The sequence below is a fragment of the Dicentrarchus labrax genome, unplaced genomic scaffold, assembly GCF_905237075.1.
Source record: "Dicentrarchus labrax unplaced genomic scaffold, dlabrax2021, whole genome shotgun sequence".
Lineage (NCBI taxonomy): Eukaryota > Metazoa > Chordata > Actinopteri > Moronidae > Dicentrarchus > Dicentrarchus labrax.
Genome location: NW_026136713.1, coordinates 31686407 through 31706567, shown reverse-complemented (window position 1 = coordinate 31706567; position 20161 = coordinate 31686407). Strand labels below are relative to the sequence as shown.

Here is a 20161-nt window from a genome sequence, read left to right as displayed (position 1 = left end):
TCCAGTAAACTTGCTTTTCATCAACACTCTACTATGATACTAACATTACCATATTTCAATTACAAAAGATTACAGATTTGAGCTTAAATACAATATGCTATATATATATATATATTACCAGAAGGACCCAAAATATGCTGTTACTGTACTGTTGGCTATGAGGTTATTGGTTAAAAGGTACCTTGGGTATTCTTTAATGTACGTCCACGCTTGTTTTTGCCACTGATAGGCTCAGATAAAACTTGCCAAAACCTTGGTTTGTCTTTCCACTGTCCAACAATAACCAACTCTGGTTTGGTCGAAATAAACCCTTGATTCAAATATTTGGCTCTGCCTCTCTGATGCCCGAACTCTCATTTCTCTCACGATATTCTCACATGTACCTCGTTGAATATTATTTTTAGTCAACACAGAATATCTCATAGCTTGAAAAAAGGGAGGCCATATCTAGGAAAAAATGCAAATACAAATGCAGAATATGATTAATTTATACATGCATCTACATACATATTCATCTAGTGTATATGTATAACCACATATAGGCCATACATGTACAAAGAAAAGGGAAGTCCTCCTGAAAGCCTCTGCAGTGAAATCGAGATTTTTCATTTGAAATGAATTCCCTTTCATCAGAGGGTGATGCATTTGATGCATTAAGTGTGATTGAAGGGTCAGGCATGGGCTGTTGCCTGCAGCATTAGCTGCTTCTGGCTACAGCCAGCATGAGTTGGCTTTTCTTCACCAATGATTTCATAGCAGTAAGGAAACTGGGGCAGAGACAAGACTGTTTTCCATATTGGCAAGACTCCTGAATTAGATTTTGCAGGCATCTGCTCGCTGGGATAGCTCAATATGTCTCCAAGCTGGGGCGCAGTGTACGGACAGCTACCTTCCAGCCAACCACAGCAGCCTGTGCATGTTTAGAAGGAAATGATGATCAATGCATCATGAAAATCAAACAGCTCAATGAAAGAAAAGAACTCTACAGCAGAAAGATGACGAAAAAGCCGGCTTCTGATAATGAATCAATGCAAGCATGTGGTAGTTGCACCTGCTGCAGTGCGCTTTGATGAATATCTGGCTGTCATTGAAGCAGCCCCACAGGAAAACATAATTACATCTCTTTAATTTCCTCCATCTTGAGTGTACCACTCTGTCCCAGAGAAGCCTAGCGTTGCTCCGGATTCATCACATGCTTATTACCACAGGTCATAGCTCTGACCGATGCTGCTCTGAACACCCCCCCCCCCCCCTTCTCCCTTGCTTACTGTACCTTCTACAACATGAAGGGCAATGACTGCTGAAAATCATTTGTCATTCTCTGGCAGATTGCATTTTTGATTTTAATAAAGTGTTATGCTGGGGACACACAGGAGGCAGAAGTGCTGCAAAGCACAGCAATATGTCAGCTCATGAGCAGTAGCCTGGCTGTTCACACTGAAAGGGATTTTCTTTGCACAAGTCAACAAGCGATTCTGCTCCTCTGTTTTTTCTATTCACATATAGAGCCGATCTTTACAAAAACAACAATCATTAATTAATAATGTAAAGCTTTTTATGGGTTTTGGATAAGCGTGGCATCACATCTTCTATAACAGAACCCCAATTGATTAATATGGGCTCAGAAAGGAAGCGGACATTGTTCGCAGGGCTTTCACCCCCCTGGGGTCCCCAGTGTTTGGAGCTGTTAAAACCGAAGCAAACGAACTATCCATGGAAATGGCTGGCTGACTTTAGCTGACTGCTGCTTACCTGATAGACCCATGGCGAATGAAATATTCCTTCAAGCATTATTTTTCATACTGATACTCAGGGACCAGCAGCATTAATTTTCATTGTTCAGCACTTGTACAGGTAGGATATGAAGGTCTTTGTGATTTTGACAGTGACACGGACCAATAGTTTTCGAATTAATATTTTTAAATTCTCTGGCAAGGCAAAACAGTTGTTCTCAAATGTATCTTTACCAAAAATGATCTATAGGTCCGTGACAAGGGAGAAAAACCTAAATTAACTCGTCTTGATATTTGTCCATTTAACCTTATTAATCTATACAGGAAGTTTGGAGACTCTGGAAAGTTTTGAAAGTTATTTTTCCATACAGGACTTCTTAGCGACTATATGAATCCTCTGGATGCTGTAAACTCCAACCATCTGGGACTTTATGCACATTGAAGTAAACGCTAGGAATTATATGCAAGTACATACACACATGCAAATACCCTCGTTAAAGAGTGATTTAGCTTTTAATACCTCTGCTTTAATGGTGTTCATATGTCATTGATTGAAAAGGCACACGCTTACAAGCTCTGCCAAACATATTGTTGTAATCGATGCAGCGAATCCTTGGGGTGTCACAAACTTGTAACCAAGACTCAGACCATCTGCTTCCTCAACAGTAAATGTCAAATGAATGAATAAATATGCTAAATGGCATAAGAACACTGTTTGTCAACATGACAACACCCACACAACTAGTGCAGGAATTATGAGCCAAAGTCTCTGTATGAGGACTTTGAAAATTACACTAAGCTGACCAGTGAGAAAATACGGTTTGGGTAGATTGGAAAAAAAGCGTTTTAATAAAGTTTTAATAAAAAATTACTCTTACTTTAGCCGCACATAATTGGCAACACCTACCACATTTAAATTTAAATTAAGTATAATTCTTCACAATAGAAACAGGAGGAAAGTGAATTTGACAAAAATGGCAGCTCTCCCCTACAGGGGTTCCTGGCAAGGAATTAAAGGTAGTTGAACAGGTCAAAACAACAGGTAATAATTTTAAATTAATTAATAGATTAACTGAAAACTAACAGCAAAATCACCACCCTTTTTGCCCTCAACCAGACATCTGCAGACAAAAGAGCTATGGACTAGGTCCTGAAAAAGTCGCTCAAACGGCACAACAGTAGCAACTGGGTGTACACAGGCAGCAGAAGTGACCAAGGAGAGATAGCAGTGCTCCTCAACCTTTATACATCCTCAGCTGGACTGTGATTGGCTGCAGGTCCCCAGGTTACACAGCCAATAGCAAGAGAAAGTAGGAGCAACACAGCACAGGTTAACACAATTAAATTCATGTATGTGGGAATGTATGATGTATGAATGTGAAACTGTGTCACAGAGGCAGTTGTGACAGAAGTATACAGATCCTTTACTTAAGTAAAAGTACCAGTACACAACAGTAAAGAGTATTATTACTATTATTATTAAAAGTATTATTAGCAAAATATACTTAGACTTTAACTTACTGCTCAACTGTTTGCTAGAGAACATTTATTCACTATATCTTATTGAAAAATGTGTTATGCAAACAAAATCCACTAGATGTCGTAGTGTGTTTAAGGAGTAGGCCCTTTCCAGTTCGCCTCCTTACAGGATGTTAGCACCAAAAAGCTCACTCCAGACATGAAGAGTCTTTTTGATGGAATTTTCAAAGGTAGGCATTTTTCTTTGATATATTTTGGGTTCATAGGTCTTACTGAACAGAATTATGTAACTTGATAAAACAAAAGGGTCTAATTATTTTGTAAAACATTGTTGTTTGTCATTTAATGGTGAAGGCAGTGAGGCTAGCTAATGTCATTAAAACGTAATTTGTTGCTAACTGTCTAAAATCATGCTCAGCCAAATGGTTGAATTGTCCCTTAGTGATAAAGGTAGTGATGCTATAATAAATTTGATAGACATTAACATTTCTTTTAAAGGACCAGAGTGCAGAATTTAGTGCCATCCAGCAGTGAAGTTACAGACTACAACTCCCTCGCTTCACCTTCCCCCTCCAAGTGCGAAGGAGAAACTACATAAAACATAAACGTCCATATGTAGAGCCAGTGTTTGGTTTGTCCGTTCTGGGCTACTGTAGAAATATGGCGACTGAACATGGCTCAGGATTCACATCAGGATTCATATAACCACTTGACGACCAGCTCTATGAGCCTGGTTGGAACTTAACGGATAACTGAAACAAAGTCTGAACAAGCTCAACTCTACTTTGCTGTAGAGGCACCTGCACGTGTACAGACAGAGCTTTCAACCACAAGTCAGTTTCTTACCTTTCCGCTTCCTCTGAACAGTTCGGATCATCTGCACTTACAGAAGGATGTCAGCTGGCCTCCATTTAAAATCATCTGGCAATTCTCCTGAAGCATGGGAGATGAGGTTGTCAGGGAGAAGAGATCAGTGCCTTAGCTCGATGAAAGGAGCACTTCCTATCAAACACTCTCTGAGATTATTGCTGATGACACATCAGCAGGGTCAATAGGAGAAAAGTGTCCTCCGTGGGCCAATTGACTCACTTAATCAAGAGCTGTGTCGGAGCGCCACTACACGTTGCTGATGATGTGAGGACAGTTCACCTTGGATTTTGCCTTTTGAGAGGTGAACATACTCTTGACGTAAACTAATTTGAGTATCTCTGAGGGGCGGTTGTGAGCAGATTATTTCAGGTGGATGCTGTAAAATCAAATCATCATACATATCCATCTCTGTTCCCAATGAGCGTGTGTCACAGTCACAGTACACGCAAATTGTGTTCGTATTGTCTGCTAAAAATAATACCAGATATTGTACTTCTCTAAATCTACATCTAATCTTTCAATCTTTAAATAATACTTCTTATCAGTAGATTAGAATGAATTTAGGTATCAAGATAAAAAATATGTTATGGAAAAACTTTTGTTAAGGTAGCTGTAGCATATTATTCTTTATTTTACATAAGGTTCCTCTCTCCTTGTAAGCAGACATAAAAAGGTCAAATCTGTGTGCCTCAAAGAGTGATAAAATAAACAGGTTTCTGAGTCTCAATACATCCAAAACAGGGACATGACTAAGAGCTTGGAAGGGGTTTGTGGGTGTTGGCCAGTTTGCAGCAGGGATGAGTCAGCTAAAGGTCATGCAGATCAAGGATGTTGACACCTGTGCTCCCTTTGAAAATCAAAGCTAAAATATGTACGTTTCAGTATGTTGTAACGGCAGGGAGAAGTTACTGAAATGATTCTTGAAGTATAACAAAGCAACGCATCAAAAACTCAAACTCACAGGCCGGCTCTAGCCATTTTGGTGCCATAAGTAAGCTGTTTAAGTGAATTAGCTAGTTAACTAAGTTAAAGGTGCAGTCAGTCATTCTGGAGAAAATTATTCATTGTTGAACGTTTTGTGTGCTTCGCTCTGAGTCACTTTGTTTGTTTCCCATTTACCATAACCCAAAGCGTCTGTATTTGACAACCTGGGAATGAGAGTCAACAATCAACTATCTTTCTCCAGAAGGACTGACCCCACCTTTAACTGGTTATCTATTGAAGCTTTAATTCAACATCCATGTCTGCTACAGGCATTGCTCAGGGACAGATAGAGAGCACAGAGAGCCGTACTTGCTGTTCACATATCATGTATGTGGCAGCCTGTTAATCCCACCTAATCTGGTAAGTAAATACAACATGTGACTGGATTTTACTTCTGCAGACACCAAAGAGCAAACGCCCCTGCCTCCAGGACTCTGGCTTTTTGTTTTCATCAGACGGTGTGATTTGGAGTTTTAGTCCAGAGCTGCGAGACACCTGCCAGGAAATCATTTGACTTACAAGCTTGCAACTGGTGGTGTTGTAAACCAGTTCCCCCGAAATGGGCCAGTAGTATTTACAAATTGTCACGTAACTTATCATTATGAAATTAACATTAGCCACAGAAGAGGTGCAGATTTTGCATCAATACTGGCCCACAGGCTGGAGAGACAACTACACAATTCTGTATTTTGACAGGTTACTCCATTCACTCATGAAAACTATGTCATACCTTTGCCAGACAGAATTTATATGTGGGTATACCTAATGTTGACAATAAATCTGTATACTCTGTACAGCTGCATACTGTGCACTTCACCACTGAATTCATGTGCAAATGTACGGACACAAAAGTTTCAAAATAATCCTTTTGAAAGATTTTAACATTTCAGAGCTTTTTCCCACCATCTGCACACCAGTTTTCAGATCACCAAGGTTTCATGCCTGGAACAATGAAACATTAAAAAGAGTGCTGCAGTTGTAAAGAAGGAAAACTAAAATACAAAATAATGTCTACAGAAATTTGAATTTTTCTTCATCCTATCAAAACATGCAAGCCTTCAAAACTTAATTTCAATCTTGTAAAACATTTTTAATTAAATTTCAAGCTTTCAAACACTGAGTTTTAATCTTTTGAAGCTTTTTTTCAGTTTCAAAATGTGACATGGTAGTCATGAAGCAGGTATAGTTGCTGCAATATAAAAGATTGAAAACATAATGTTGGGACCCAGAGCTCTAGGTTTTAAAGTGTCAAGAATCAGGGCCAAAATTAGGACTGCTCTTTCATCATTTTTTGCTAATTAGGTGTGTGTTGCTTAGGTGTGTGTTTATATTGTTGACCTTGCTAAATGAATAATTTTCCACTACAATGCCAACTTCCCAGCATGGATCACTAGTTTTAACTGCTACTTCATATACAATGTAATGTTTTTTACCCTCCGATGCTGTGTGTGATTGGCTAGCTAATTCGAAAGCTAGTGACTGGTTCCAGATACATAAAACACATATGCATGTATTGTGTATATATATTAATCTGTGAGATCTTTAAAGAAAAGATTATCAGAGTTTGGTCACAGAAGACAAATGTATTCAACATGTGTTTAGCAATGGTGTCTCCCTGACTGACCTTGGAGGGACCTGCAATGAAAGGAGAGGTGCTGGAGGGAAGTTAAATATCTGTAAAAGATGCAGATGGACAGACACAGGAAGCAAGAATGTTGGTAAGTTACAATAAGTTTTCCGTTAGATAATAATTTTTGTGGCTGATATTTTCCATCCTGAGGCACAACGATGATGGAATTCACAATGACGTGAAATGCCTGGCACAGCCAATGGTTTGGCTGTGCTGGTCTCCCCGTGTACTAACGCCTGCCAGGTCTCTTGACTGTAGTGATAGGACCTCTCCAATGAAAGCCTATCCCTCAATTACATTGGCAATAAAGCCAGGACAAGGCCAAGCATATAAATATCCACTGTTGAAAAGACAGAATTACTTCACAGAGAAATATGCCACAGAGAAACTATCTGGTGGGATGTTTAGTTGGATTTGCATCTTTTGTTCATTGCAGATTTTTGCTGTTTAGAAATTGGGTGGAGATTAAATGGATATAAAGTATGGATATCCTAAAGAATAATACAATATGACTGGCTTAGTGGAAACTTTCCTTTTACCCACACATATGAATATAAATATTTAAATATATTTCATAAGGTAAATCTGTTAGATGTAGTGGCTCAGGATTAGCTTTTAGTAATCTGGGGTTCCAACCATTGTGTGATTATGTTTCTTTAGCTATAATTATAATTGTAGCCGAGACAGGCTTTCCAAATGTACTCGATGTTTGCAGAGTCAAGAAATGAACTCTTGGTATGGTGCATTTTGGCATGACAGCAAGTTGGAAACTGGCAATGGTTTGCACTGTACTTAAATAGATTAGAACGATCAGAAGTGACACTGCAGGGATTAAAACACATGGTGGCTGGAGGGAGTAATTCACTAACATTGATCCTTTCGCTAAAGGAAAACCACCTGGACAATGACCAGCTTTTCTGGAGTTTACTTCCCTTTACATTAGCCTAAGCTGTGATCTCAATTCCTTCCCTAAATCCAACGCATAAAATGTCATTATCACGACATTCATTCAACTGCTGCTTTAGCAAACAAAAATTGATGTTTCTTTGCAAACTAAAGATTGTTTTTATGATGCCGCTGAGGACTCTGACTCCATCCAGTGTGTCAAAATGGCATAACAAAAAAAGTCAAAGTGAGTCAGTAATGTGCTGGTATAGTCATTTCAACATAAATCCATATGTCAGTAACTACACATAATGATAGAACACATCATATGCAACTACTGTGCATTAGCAATTTATGTTCAAAGGCAATGTTCAGTGCCCCTGAGAAAGTAATGAGACAGTCATATATCAAAGGAAAAAGTACCCAGAGGGTTTAGATGGATGTATCAAGCATATGCAGCGTATCTCATGCTGGTCAGAGTTGACCAAGCCAGTATCCTAGGAATTATGTACAAATTGGGCGATTTTCTCCAATGCCAACGTTCAGCGCCAATGTAGGAAATAGTGTGGATACATACAATACATTCAGTATTACTCACATAAATGCATTGTGTGTATCCTTGAGGGTCTAACAAATGTATTGAATGCATTTCCTTCCTCATAAAACATTTGCAAAGGTGAAATATATATAATATAATATAATATAATATTTTAAACTTTGCATTGTTTACATCCAGTCTTTGTTGGCACATTGCAGCTATCTTGACAAGTGAATAGTGTCAAACCATTGTCAGAGATCATTTGAAACTCAACTCAACTACATTGAGTTGCTGATTATTATGGACATCTACATACATGTAATTCTATATAGTGTATGAAGTGTATGAAGCTTTTATATTATTTTTTTGTTAAGAGAGTAGTTAAGAGAGAAGTGTATTCACCTCTACGGTCTTTGATATACTCTCTATGGAATACCTGAATAACATAATGACCTAACAAATCCTTTCAGGTAAATTACCACAGTAGTACATGACATGAGATTCAGATTAGAAAACATAAAATACAAAACTACAACCTAATTTACAGATCTAAAAAGCATAGAATAAAGTAGAGATGAATTATTCACCAAGCTGGAGAATTCCATTTAAACACACACACACAGCAACAGCACTGACCATATGAATATTCTCAGTAATAAAATATAACAATGAAAATTAAACCAACAGTCATTTTAACTGTGTCTTGGTCTTTACAACCAGACTGCAAGATTTAAAAGGTAAAGCAAGCAAAAGGGTATATTTTAAGATAAAGTATAAACTTGTACAGCTTATATAAGGCTCTCTAGAGTCCATTATTTCAAAATGATTTATATCAGGTCAGTGGAAATGTCAGCATGATTTCTGAGGTTACACTTTATATTTACTGAGAAATGAAGTGGTGATTTAATCAGGACTGTTGTTTTTCAGAAACAAAGGTTAAATAAAGACATTAGATAAACTTATAACCTGTCTATTATTTATCTTATGTTTCTTTACTTAATTCTGCTTGTGATAGCCACAAAATGAAGAAACTAGTCAAGTAAGCCAACAAATTCAGTTTTCTTGCTTTTCAAATATGGCCTGCTGCTTTCTGCTTGGAGTCCAGATGAAATATCTAAAAACTGGTCAAACCTTCAACCTTTCTGTGTTTTTAGAGATTTGATTTGAAGAGCCAAACCACTGCTTTCTTTATGAAGTGTCATCACACTGATGGAAAAGCAAACCTCTTTATTCAGTCTGAGATGATCTGCCAAAAGGCAGTGTAAGAAAGGTGAAATCCTTTCACTTACACAACAGCAACAACATCATCATTAACACTGATGGAAAGCCTTGAGCAAGAAAGCAAGTTCGTCAAGTGCAACTCAATTAAAATTTGTTTTCTGACTGTTGTAAGGAAACTTATGCCATCTGTTGAAACAAACATGTTTATTCAAAATGTTTAATATTTGAAAATTATTTTATTTCCAAACAGATATTTGTGAAGTGGCCATGTGATTGCCACAGGTTAGACCTCAATGTGTATTTAATTTATCAAACTCAGAGGAAACAACAGCAGTAAAAAAAAAAATTCATAGTCTCCCAGCAAGTGAATATTTGGCTCCATCTGTGAACTGCCTGTGACAATATTTCTTTCCTCTATAAACGATTTTGGCTCAATATTAATAGCTGTGTGAGAAATTTCCTCATATAAATTAAGTGTAAATGACATGAAACCACTGGAAACTGAACAGTCTTAACAACAAGACTGTGATGGCTAATTGATCAGACACTGTAATGAGTTTGCTAATCACACAATCAGCTCAGATGTACAGTATGGATCAGGGGCACAATTGTGTCTGCCAAGGAAAACTCATCTGTAAATGTGTGTGTGTGTGTTTTGTCACCTAAATGCTGCAGTAAAAAAAATAATAAATAAAATAAAAGAGTTCCCACAACTAATGTACATCGTTTATGTGTAAGCTGTGGAGTCTCTCAGTGAGCCAGAAGAATATATAATAATCAAATTTTCAAGACATCTTAACCGAAATTTAGACTCCAGTCCTGGCCCAGTCTTGCCATCCACGCTGGACTGTTTGTTTTGATTTACAATCCACTGACTCTGTGCATCCCTGACATAAGTGCTGCATTTGTTCTGCACATTCTGTGTCTCCATCTAGCCTCTTTGTGTGTGGGGCTTGATTTTACAGGTAGTTAATATAGTTTGGTGATGAGTATTTGAGCTTGTGATGGGAAGGACACCAGAGTGAAGGTACTTAATGGGGCAGAAAGCAACCTTATCACGACTCTGAGACTTACTGGTGCTGGCAGTTGCCATTGATTTCTCTTCCAAATTATCTCCATGTTTTCTCATTGGTCTGTGGTGAAATCCATGCCAGCTTGGCCAGATGTGTATGTTTGCTTGAGCACAGACTGATGTTAACTTAACAGTTTTGCAGTGGTTGGTTTTACACTTGACCATGGATGGATTACAAGATAACGAGCCCCTAAGCACAGACATGAAAAAGCCCCCCTCCCCTTCTACATGGGAGCAAGACACCCAGGCAATGTTGTCATTTTGCATCTCTTTTGGTCATTTTGTGTCTTTTTGTGGTCATTTTGTGTCTTTTTGTGGTCATTTTGTGGTTGTTTTGGACCTCTACGTAGTCATTTTACATCTCTTTGTTGTTGTTTTGTGTCTCTTGGTAGTCATTTGATTGTCTCTCTAACAAGAAATGTTTACACTTCAGACAGAAGCCCCCCTGGGGGTAGAGCCGATCATCCCTGCACCTGCCTTGTCTCATTGTTAAGAACTGTACTTTCTCCCATGATAGCAGGACTTCAGTTGCAGTCAGTAATTTGTAATTATGATGATACTTTTACATTTAGTGAACAGTAAATGTCAGTGAAAGTGACTCTGATTTCTTATGTGGTGCATTTACTATTATCCATTCTACCACCTTTTATAAATCAAAGTATAACAAATGAAAACAGCATGCTGTTCCTACACATATTTCATGGTATAACAAAAAAATCTTAACAAGTGATGCCAAGGAGTTGGAAGTCCTTTCTCTTGGCAGACTGTTAGACTCTATCTCTGCCACATGCTGGGTGTCTTTTTGAGATCTTAATGGCCCAATTATCACAGCTCTGGAACAGATCAATAGAGACCTGCCAGCCAGTGCTCTCTTCACAATGGGGGATGGGAAAGGTGTGACAAGATGCACGAAGACCCTTTGAAGAAGGTGACAGGTGCAGCCACTTCGCCAGAAGTCTGTCTTTCTCCAAAAGGTACGGCAGTGACAGTAAGCCGTCTGCAAAATGGCAGCGCTCCTCTTTTATACATGAGACACAATTGCTGTATTACATGCAGTAAATCTCCTATGCCACTGTTATATAGCACGATGTGAGTGTATTTCTTGCTGTCAGTGAGGATGCCTTGAAGAGAGTTTACTATATCAAAAACCTGGTGGCAAGTTGTAGATAAACTTGGTCTCCTTCATCTCTCACCATGGAAGAAGATAAAGAAAAATGTGTCACATATCTTTTTATAAAAGGAGTTGGAATTCATTCTGCCAAGGTCGGCCAACATGTACAGCAGTGGTTGTGCATTGTTCTTTAAAAATCTATTTACTTTACCGTTCCACTGATAAAATAATTTTATAATATGCTTCACAAGAGTGCCTAGGTATGTTGTGGCATTCCAGTGATGCTCAGTAGGTATTAAGAGATCTTATTTGTGCCAGGAAACACTTTCCTCTTCTGAACCTCACCAACCAGTCTGTACCTTTGATACAAGACAGGATGTATCCCTTGATTCTCTATGATCCCACCTTTAGCATGTTAAAACAGAATTTGAGATGTGTGGGATCAATAGACATTATTTTGCTCAGCTGGTGATGACCCAGGAGCAGAACCCAGCATGGTGTTCATACATTAGCACTTATGCAGGGATCAGATTACAGACCATCAGCCAGATAAAATTACTTCACCCATCAGGACTGAAAAGTAGTATTTAATACAATTGCTCATCAACAGGTTGGTACAATTTGGTACAGACATGCATGGCTCTCAGATGATGAATCTTCATGACTTTAGCAGTCCTCACACTTTCCCTCTATAGCACCACTTGTGTCACACTTGTGGTGAAGAGTATGATGTCTCAACAACTTTAGGGTTGAATTTCCATGAAATTTTCTACACACATTCAAGCCGCCCTCAGGATAAATTCTGATAACTTTGGTAATCTAGCAGCAACATCAGGGCAACATTTTTATTTGTCCAACAGTGTTGGGCATCTTACTTTAAAAAAGCAATTAGTTATAGTTACAAATTACTTCTCCCAAAAAGTAATTGAGTTAGTAACTCAGTTACCACATTATAAAAGTAATTAGTTACTCAGCAAAGTAACTGTGACGTTATTTTTATTTTCTATAACGCTATTACATTCTATAACATCTTCTATAACGTCAAAGATGAACTGAATGAAGAATAAAAACACTATATACAGTATTTTAGAACATTTGGTATTTATTTGAACTCAGTAGATTGCAGCCGGCCATATGCATAGAAATAAAAATATAAAAAATAAATATTGAGAATAAAATTCACACTTTGCATTCAAGTGCAAAATTAAGACACACAAATGTAAACTTGGGTAAAAAGAAACAAAAGAAAATCTGGCCATTAAGTAATGCAAATCTCTGTAACTGTATATTAGGCCTACTGCACAATAAACAGTACACTATCCTACTCTTAAATATTCCATAAAGTAACAAAATTAAATATTGAAAATAAAATAATATTCACACACTTTGCATTCAAGTGCAAAACTAAGACATAGCGTGCATGTTACATAAACATCCTTGCCTTTAACTTCAGTAAGTGAGAAGTAGTGTCGGTACTTCCAGTTTGAAAACGCTACCTTTGAATTTCGCTGGCTCGTCGCCATTGTCTCTGTCTTGTGTTTATAGTAGTAGTTAGAGCGTGCAGTGAGACAGCGTGAGCAGGGCATCCGCCCACCCAGCCAATCATCATCACCTTTGCAACGGTGTCATCATCACCACCCCTGCTCTCTCCCGGCAGCTGATGTGTGGCTGTCAGAAAGCCTGACACCGCTGCGCTTCTTTCAACCACATTGTAGTAACGCGCCACTTTACATTCTCAGTAACGGTAACAGCGTTGCAACGATGGGAAAAGTAATTAATTAGATTACTCCGTTACTGAAAAAATAACGCCGTTAGTAACGCCGTTATACTTAAACGCCGTTACTCCCAACACTGTTGTCCAATACTTCAATTTATAACCAAATGCCTACAAAACTAATGATATTTCATCAGCTGTACTTTGTGTTTAATACTAAGTAGCAAATGTTAGCATGCTAACATGCTAAACTGAGATGGTGAACATTACATAAACATTATACCTACTTAGCATCAGCACGTAAGCATTTTAGTAAGCTTAGGCCCTTATATGTGAACTGACTGGGGACAACAGTCATTCATTGTCTATGGGAAGCAACTAATTCATTGCACAAACCATGTTGAGATACTTAACAATGCAGACCAAGCTGGTGGTGCGACGAGAGGACACAAACTTCTAACATATTTTTAATTTTTTCTTATTAGCATTTTCTGTTTTTCTGTTTTTTGGTTGGAAGCATAACACCTGCCTTAAAACCTCCATCTCCTTCAGAGTGTGTGATGAAATGTGATCTATGAAATTATATTGAAACTGTGTGATGTAGGGTGTGTATTACCATACTGGCTCTGATTTAGCTGTGTTGAGCAGATTAATCTCAGATTCTGTCTGACTGAGAGAGTTTGACAGTATCGCTGCTGTATTTATTTAGCCTTCTTTTCAGGAAGAAAACAGTAAATAAGAAAATACATTACAAGAGGTCCTCTGTCCCCCAAAGTCGTAGTCAGTGTACCATTTGTCTTTTTAATGACTGTAAAAAATAAAACAGCTAAATCTTATCCATCCTACTTAATTTCAACATGATATCTGGCTGCTTAGCTCATATTTCACACATGCCAATTACCCAAGAGCATCATCGTTTTTTTGTGTACATACAAGCTCTTTGTTAACAAAGCACTACTTGACAGTCATGCGGTTAGTACTGGCCCAAGGCCTTAGGTGTGCTTGGCACTTAGCATTGTGAAATCAATGTTCACTGTGAATCTTATACCTGAGAGCAGAGGAGCCAGTCAGAGCTGTAGATTGCTGCTTCACTGGAGCTGTGATCACATTGAGCACCTCTACTACTGTTTTCCCTCACATTTGGCTGCAGTCCATTAGCAGCTCAGAGAGGTCGTCTCAGCCCAGGACCCTAATGGACTGTATTCACTGGTATCACATGGTTTTTCAGATTTTGGACCTACCGTTTAGTACTATTGGATAAGTTGTAAAGGGTATGAAGCTCCAATTACACCTTACCTGCTTATTTTATGTTGTAAATGTGAGGGCAGTTTTCCGGTGAAATCTCTCTGTCATTTGTCCCGAGGGATAATTCATCATCATGCTCTTCTGCTCTTTATTTTTTTCTCCTTATTTAACAACCTGCTGACTAATGAAGGCAGTCATCACAGCTTTCACCCGTCATGACTCCGAACCACTCCAGACCAACACGTTCCCTTTTCTTTTCAGTTTTGCCTATTTTAAGTGGAGAACAACAACGGCAGACTGGAAGACGTCTTAACATCTACACTTGGAGGAAGAAGAGACTAAATATATGATGTGGTTTCGAGAATGCACCTAACGTGACCTTCAGTGGCCTAGATGAAAACATATTCAAAATCAAAATCAATCACTAATTTAGCATTTCACTCCTAAGACATTGACTCCAGATGGACTGTTTTGGAAAAACCATCAAAATTGATGCAGCACAACCAGAGGTATCCATTTTCATATTTTTATTCCACTCATTCTTCTTCCTTCTCAAAAGCTGGTGCCTCCATTACACATAATGCAACTCAGTCACCAATAGTTTGGTTGGAGATGCAGGTGTGTTACGTAACTTCACACCCCCAGATTTCTTTTTCATTTTCAAACCTCTTAGCCCCCAGTCTTCAGCCCCAACATGAGGCAGTGTTCAGATTTCAAACAGCTCCATTTGCAGCTACAAAAGGTATTTTTTTCACACATGCAGTTGTACTCCCCAAAACCCATAGACAGAGTATGATTTTTAGAGTTTTAAGTTGATGGAGTTGCCTCTTAAAGTATCTAAAAAGCTGAAATATTTGTCTTGGGTTGGTTTAGTGGAATTTTCATAGCAGATTTCTTTATGCTGTAGAGCTTTTATCAGGTGTGAGCGAGAATAATCATTCATACGGCACAGAAAGCAATGTTCCATATAGTGAGAGCCTTCACAACGGTGTCATTAGTGGCATATCTTTAGGTGTCTTCAGAGCAACAATGAGCACACTGAAGCGTACAACTAGCTTTGCCCCGAGGCTTTGTCAGAGTCATTCCTCCCATAAGAAGGATGTTATTCAGTCAAACCTGGGTGAAACGCTTCCGCCGCAAACACAGAATATTGCAGCTCTCTGGAGGCTCAAACACCACTCTTAGACGGCTGATTATAACAACTCGAATTCAATTTTTAGTAAAACATCAATCTGTTTTAGCTCTGTGTAGATCTCATTCTTCCCAAACTTCCACAAGGGACCCAACGGGGTTATAGCTTGAATCAGGAGATTACTATCAACCGTTTTCCTGATTCTCCCTAAATGGGAGGATGTTGCAAATTAAAATGTAATAAAAAACATTATTCCTAATTATTACAGCATCTCCTAACACCCACAGTGACAGTTTGTGATGCCTTGTGGGCTCTAAAGGGGTCAAGAGTGAGGAAAGGAGGGCTAAAAAGGAATAAAGGCATTTCTAAATGTTGCCTGTCCTCAATGCTAATTTGGCCTTTGTGGCAGAAGAAAACAATGGGGTGAAAATAATTTAACTGGCTGTCTTCAGCCAGAGGAGATGAGAAATAATGAGCAAATAGCAACAATAAAAGTGGAATAATACCAGGATTAGCAGTGGCCTCACAGGCTTCTGTCCAGCTTGGTTTATTATTTACAAGTTGTGTGCTCTGAGGCCTGCAGCTGGAGATAATAATATTGTCTTCGGCAGCAAAAGCAATAAGGGTAAGCAGAAAACTTCAGGCACACCCCACATCACTCTCCCTCTCCCTGGTGGAATATGTGGAGGAAGGAGAGGAGGATCATGGGTAGTCATTAGTGAGCTGGAGGTGATGCTTTTTATTGTTTATTGCTAATTCATCTAGTTTCTGTGGAAGATGTATCCTGATGTGCTCCTGGGGGGCAGGAATTTGAGTGGGACTTCCCTGAACAATTTGAAGGTAGAAGAACCTTGTTATTTTCTGCATAACTGACTGAGAGCTGAAGCTATTTTACAACCTCTATTTAAGTTTATTCTAAAACATTGGCAAGGACCTTGGACAGATGGAAACTGTTTTGGAATGTCCAAAACGAGACATACCTGAAAAGAAGGTTCACAGCTACAAAAAAAACAACAACAAAAAAAACAAACAAACAAAAAAACCTTTCAGTCTCACAGGACACATTGTGCATTTTTGAAGTGAAGACAAAGTTTGATAGTGTATGTTTGCTTCGTCATCTGGTGTTTTATACTTTACAGAATACTTTGGACCCATCAATCAACTGTCAGGTTTGTTCTTTGGAGTAAGGTACTCACACATATTCCCAAGGCAGCGATATGAAAGCTAAAAAATGTTGAGATAAGCTGTTCCAGTATAAAACACAGCATTTCTTCAAAATCAGGTCATACACAGATCTTATGATGAGTGTGTTGCATTGATTTCTGCTCCCAGAAGATGGTCTTTAGCTCCATGTTGAGGTCTGGCACCAGTCAGTCTCGAGAAGCCCATGAGTGTGGTGATTAGTCTCTCTCGTAGCACACAGAGCTCCTCTTCTTCCTCCTTCAACCATACCATTGTTAAAGCCCCTTTGCGTTAGAGTCTCTACCTTCAGGAAGAGTTCATTGGCAGGCCAGCCCTCAGGGGTCACACACACCATGCTGGCTGCTGAGGGGATTGCTGCAGGGCAGAGGGATTGGGCAGAGATCACAGACAAAGTGGGAGTTGCTGGTGGGCTCTCAGCTCTGCAGCAAGCAAAATTAGCTACATGGTGACCCCGTTCTTTCTGGTTCCTTCAACTGTGAGGGGCACTCGAAGGTTCCTTTGAAAGACAGAACAGTAAGAACTCCATTACTATTATTGTTATTAATGTTATTATTAGTACCAATCATTGGTCAAGACAAGTGCAAGAGTGCTGTCAGTATAGCAGAAACTGTGCAGCATGTAACAAAGTAGATAAACAACAACAAATTTAGCTAATGTTTGTAGGAACTGTAATGAGACTTGTTGTGTTGACTTTCCCTGCAAGATGTCAGATTAATAAAAGTATCAGGTAAACAAATTTATAATAAGTCCAATGTTCCCAAGCGGTGTCTCATTAGTAATTTCACAGCTTGAATGGAAACAAAAACCAAACAGGAAATATGCACTGAATTTTCTGAGACATAACTCAATCTAAAAATGCTTTTTATTTGTGCCTCTAACTGTGTCATTTAGCGTTACAAGGGTGCATGCTGATTTGTAATTTGCTTAGAGTCACAGAAAGTTTCAGAAAATGATCTAATGGCTAATGGAAGAAACTAATGATTATTTTCATTATTGTTTAGTCTATAAAAATATGAAAATTATGAATAAATCATCATCATCACAATTTTCTAAAGCCCAGGGTGAATTTATTGTTTTGTCTGACATTGGAAAGGTGCAGAGTACCAGTCGCCAGTTCATCACAAGGCTAACACACAGAGACAAACAACCATTCGTGCTTACATTCACTATGAGCAATTTAGAGTCACCAATTAACCTGCATGTCTTTGGTGACATGACTGTGGGAAGAGCACTCGTAGAAAATCCTTTCAGACAAGGGGGACAACATGCAGACTCCACACAGAAAGGTCTGAGCCTTCTAAGCCATGAACCCTCTTGCTGTGCTAACCAATGCACCGTAGTGCAAGTTTATATGCACCAATCCAATACTAATCATTTATTAGCCCTGGAACGGGAACCTGCAAGATAGCATGACCCCGCCCTACTCTGACTCTGATTGATTACCCTGATATTCTTACCCTAACCCCAACCAATCTAACCAACCCAACATGAGTACTAACCAATCAGAGCATAACAATCATAACATAAGCCACAGAAGGTTAAATGTCAGCAATTTGACTCAAACTAGATATTAAAATAAATTTGTATTACATTCATTTCCTTTAATTGGTGCAGTGTTGTGCGGTCAATACACAGTATGTTAACCTGATTAACTCTGCAATCATATAACTCTGTTGAATTGTCCAGTGCTCTAAACACTCTCAGATGAGTGTCTTTCCCATCTTTAGCATCCTTCCCATATGATGTGAACGTGGCCTAAATGATAAGTTCTGTGTCTTGCATGCAGCTCTGCCTCTAGCAGTGTATGAATGTGTGTGTAAGAAACACTGTGCAGCCCATTTGCCATTATGTACTTCTTGTCTAAAACTCTGACATCAAGGTCAGACCCAGATTGCTGTTTTCTGCCGAGGTCGATTAAAGAAGACTAATTTTTCTTTGCGACATTGGCGCAGTGACAAATCAACAACTAAGACCGTAACAAAGACCAACACACAGGACAGCAATATTTCACATTTAGTGCAAGCTGACTATGATAAACAGCCGGGTACATATTTTACTCAGGTACACATTCAGCAAGATCTTACATCACCTTGGGAAATGATATAACTTTATCTTTCCATACCTCTTCTCTTAACAACTATATGTAAAGAAATGTTTTTTATCAAGCATTTCACAATTCCCATATTTGCTTCAGTGTGTCTCAAAAGAACACATTGTTTCTTATCCCTCATCACAACTGACAGACAAAGTAAAAATGCATCTCACTGAAGCAATCCACTCTTGACTGGCTATGGCTCCCATGAGAGAACATTCTCCCCACAACAATGAGCTACTTAGACTGCCAGAGGACACAATGCCTGTGCAAAGAATCGAGATAAAAAGACAAGTTAGATGTGGAGAGGATAGATGAGGAGAGGGAGGAGGAAAGGGAGGTTATGAATTTAACATAGAACAGATGTGAGACATATTGCACCCTGGAATGAATGAAGACTTCATCTATAGCATCCAAATGTTGAATCAAAGTGCACATGATAGGAATTAAACCGCAATTAAAGAGAGGATCAGTGCCATGCTACCACATATAATGACAGACACACGGATCCCTTGGCTGATTTAAAGTACAGGCAGGTAGATTAAGGAGATGAGATGACTCATTTTGGCAGTCAAAGAGAAGCAAACAAATAAAGCTGTTAAGAGTGGATGCTGAAAGATAGAATAAAATTAAAAACAATGTACTATAACATACAGCAGATCTTTCTTTTCATCAGTGAATAGGGTAAGCATGTTTAGTTCATAGTTACATAACTTTATCTATACATCATGTAGAGACAAGCTGGGAAAACTGCTCATTTATTGTCCATACACCAAATTTCTTTTGAAATAAACTCTTAAAACTTTGAATTATTACTATATTCAGTGATTTATAATTGCGTACATTGACATTTTTGTGATGTATTTGTCAGTAAAATTTTTTTTAGTTTAAACTGAATTATAAGTTATATTTTTAGTATTTAAATTACGCATTTGTACCTTCATAAAGATGCTTTCTGGCAGCTTGGTACTTTGTTGACAGGAGGGGTATAATTTTGAGGTACTTCTTTACCTTCCATTTGTGTTTGATGGTACTTTACACTTTTAGCACAAAACATTTCAGGGCAAAACATTGCACCTTTTATTTCACTACAATTATCTGACAGCAACTTGTGCTCTTCACATTTAGATTTTACTTTTGAAAAATGGGATCGGGGGGTACACTGGTAGCTCACCTGGTAGAACCTTATGTACCAAGGCTGAGTCCCTGCTGCAGTGGCCACGGGTTCGAGTCTGACCCGTGCCCTTTGCTG

General features: G+C 38.6%; 1 protein-coding gene across 2 annotated transcripts in view; it reads right to left on the bottom strand.

The window, feature by feature from the left end:
- Positions 1 to 20161, bottom strand: part of lingo2 (leucine rich repeat and Ig domain containing 2) — a 280055-nt gene that overhangs the window by 30089 nt on the left and 229805 nt on the right. The window contains exon 6 of one of the 2 annotated variants that reach the window (XR_007887016.1): positions 14648 to 17313. The exons of the other annotated variant lie outside the window; for it this stretch is intronic. The gene's annotated coding sequence lies outside the window, so the exon portion shown is untranslated. Of the gene's footprint in view, positions 1 to 14647; positions 17314 to 20161 lie in introns of those variants that run through there. 2 annotated transcript variants of the gene reach the window in all.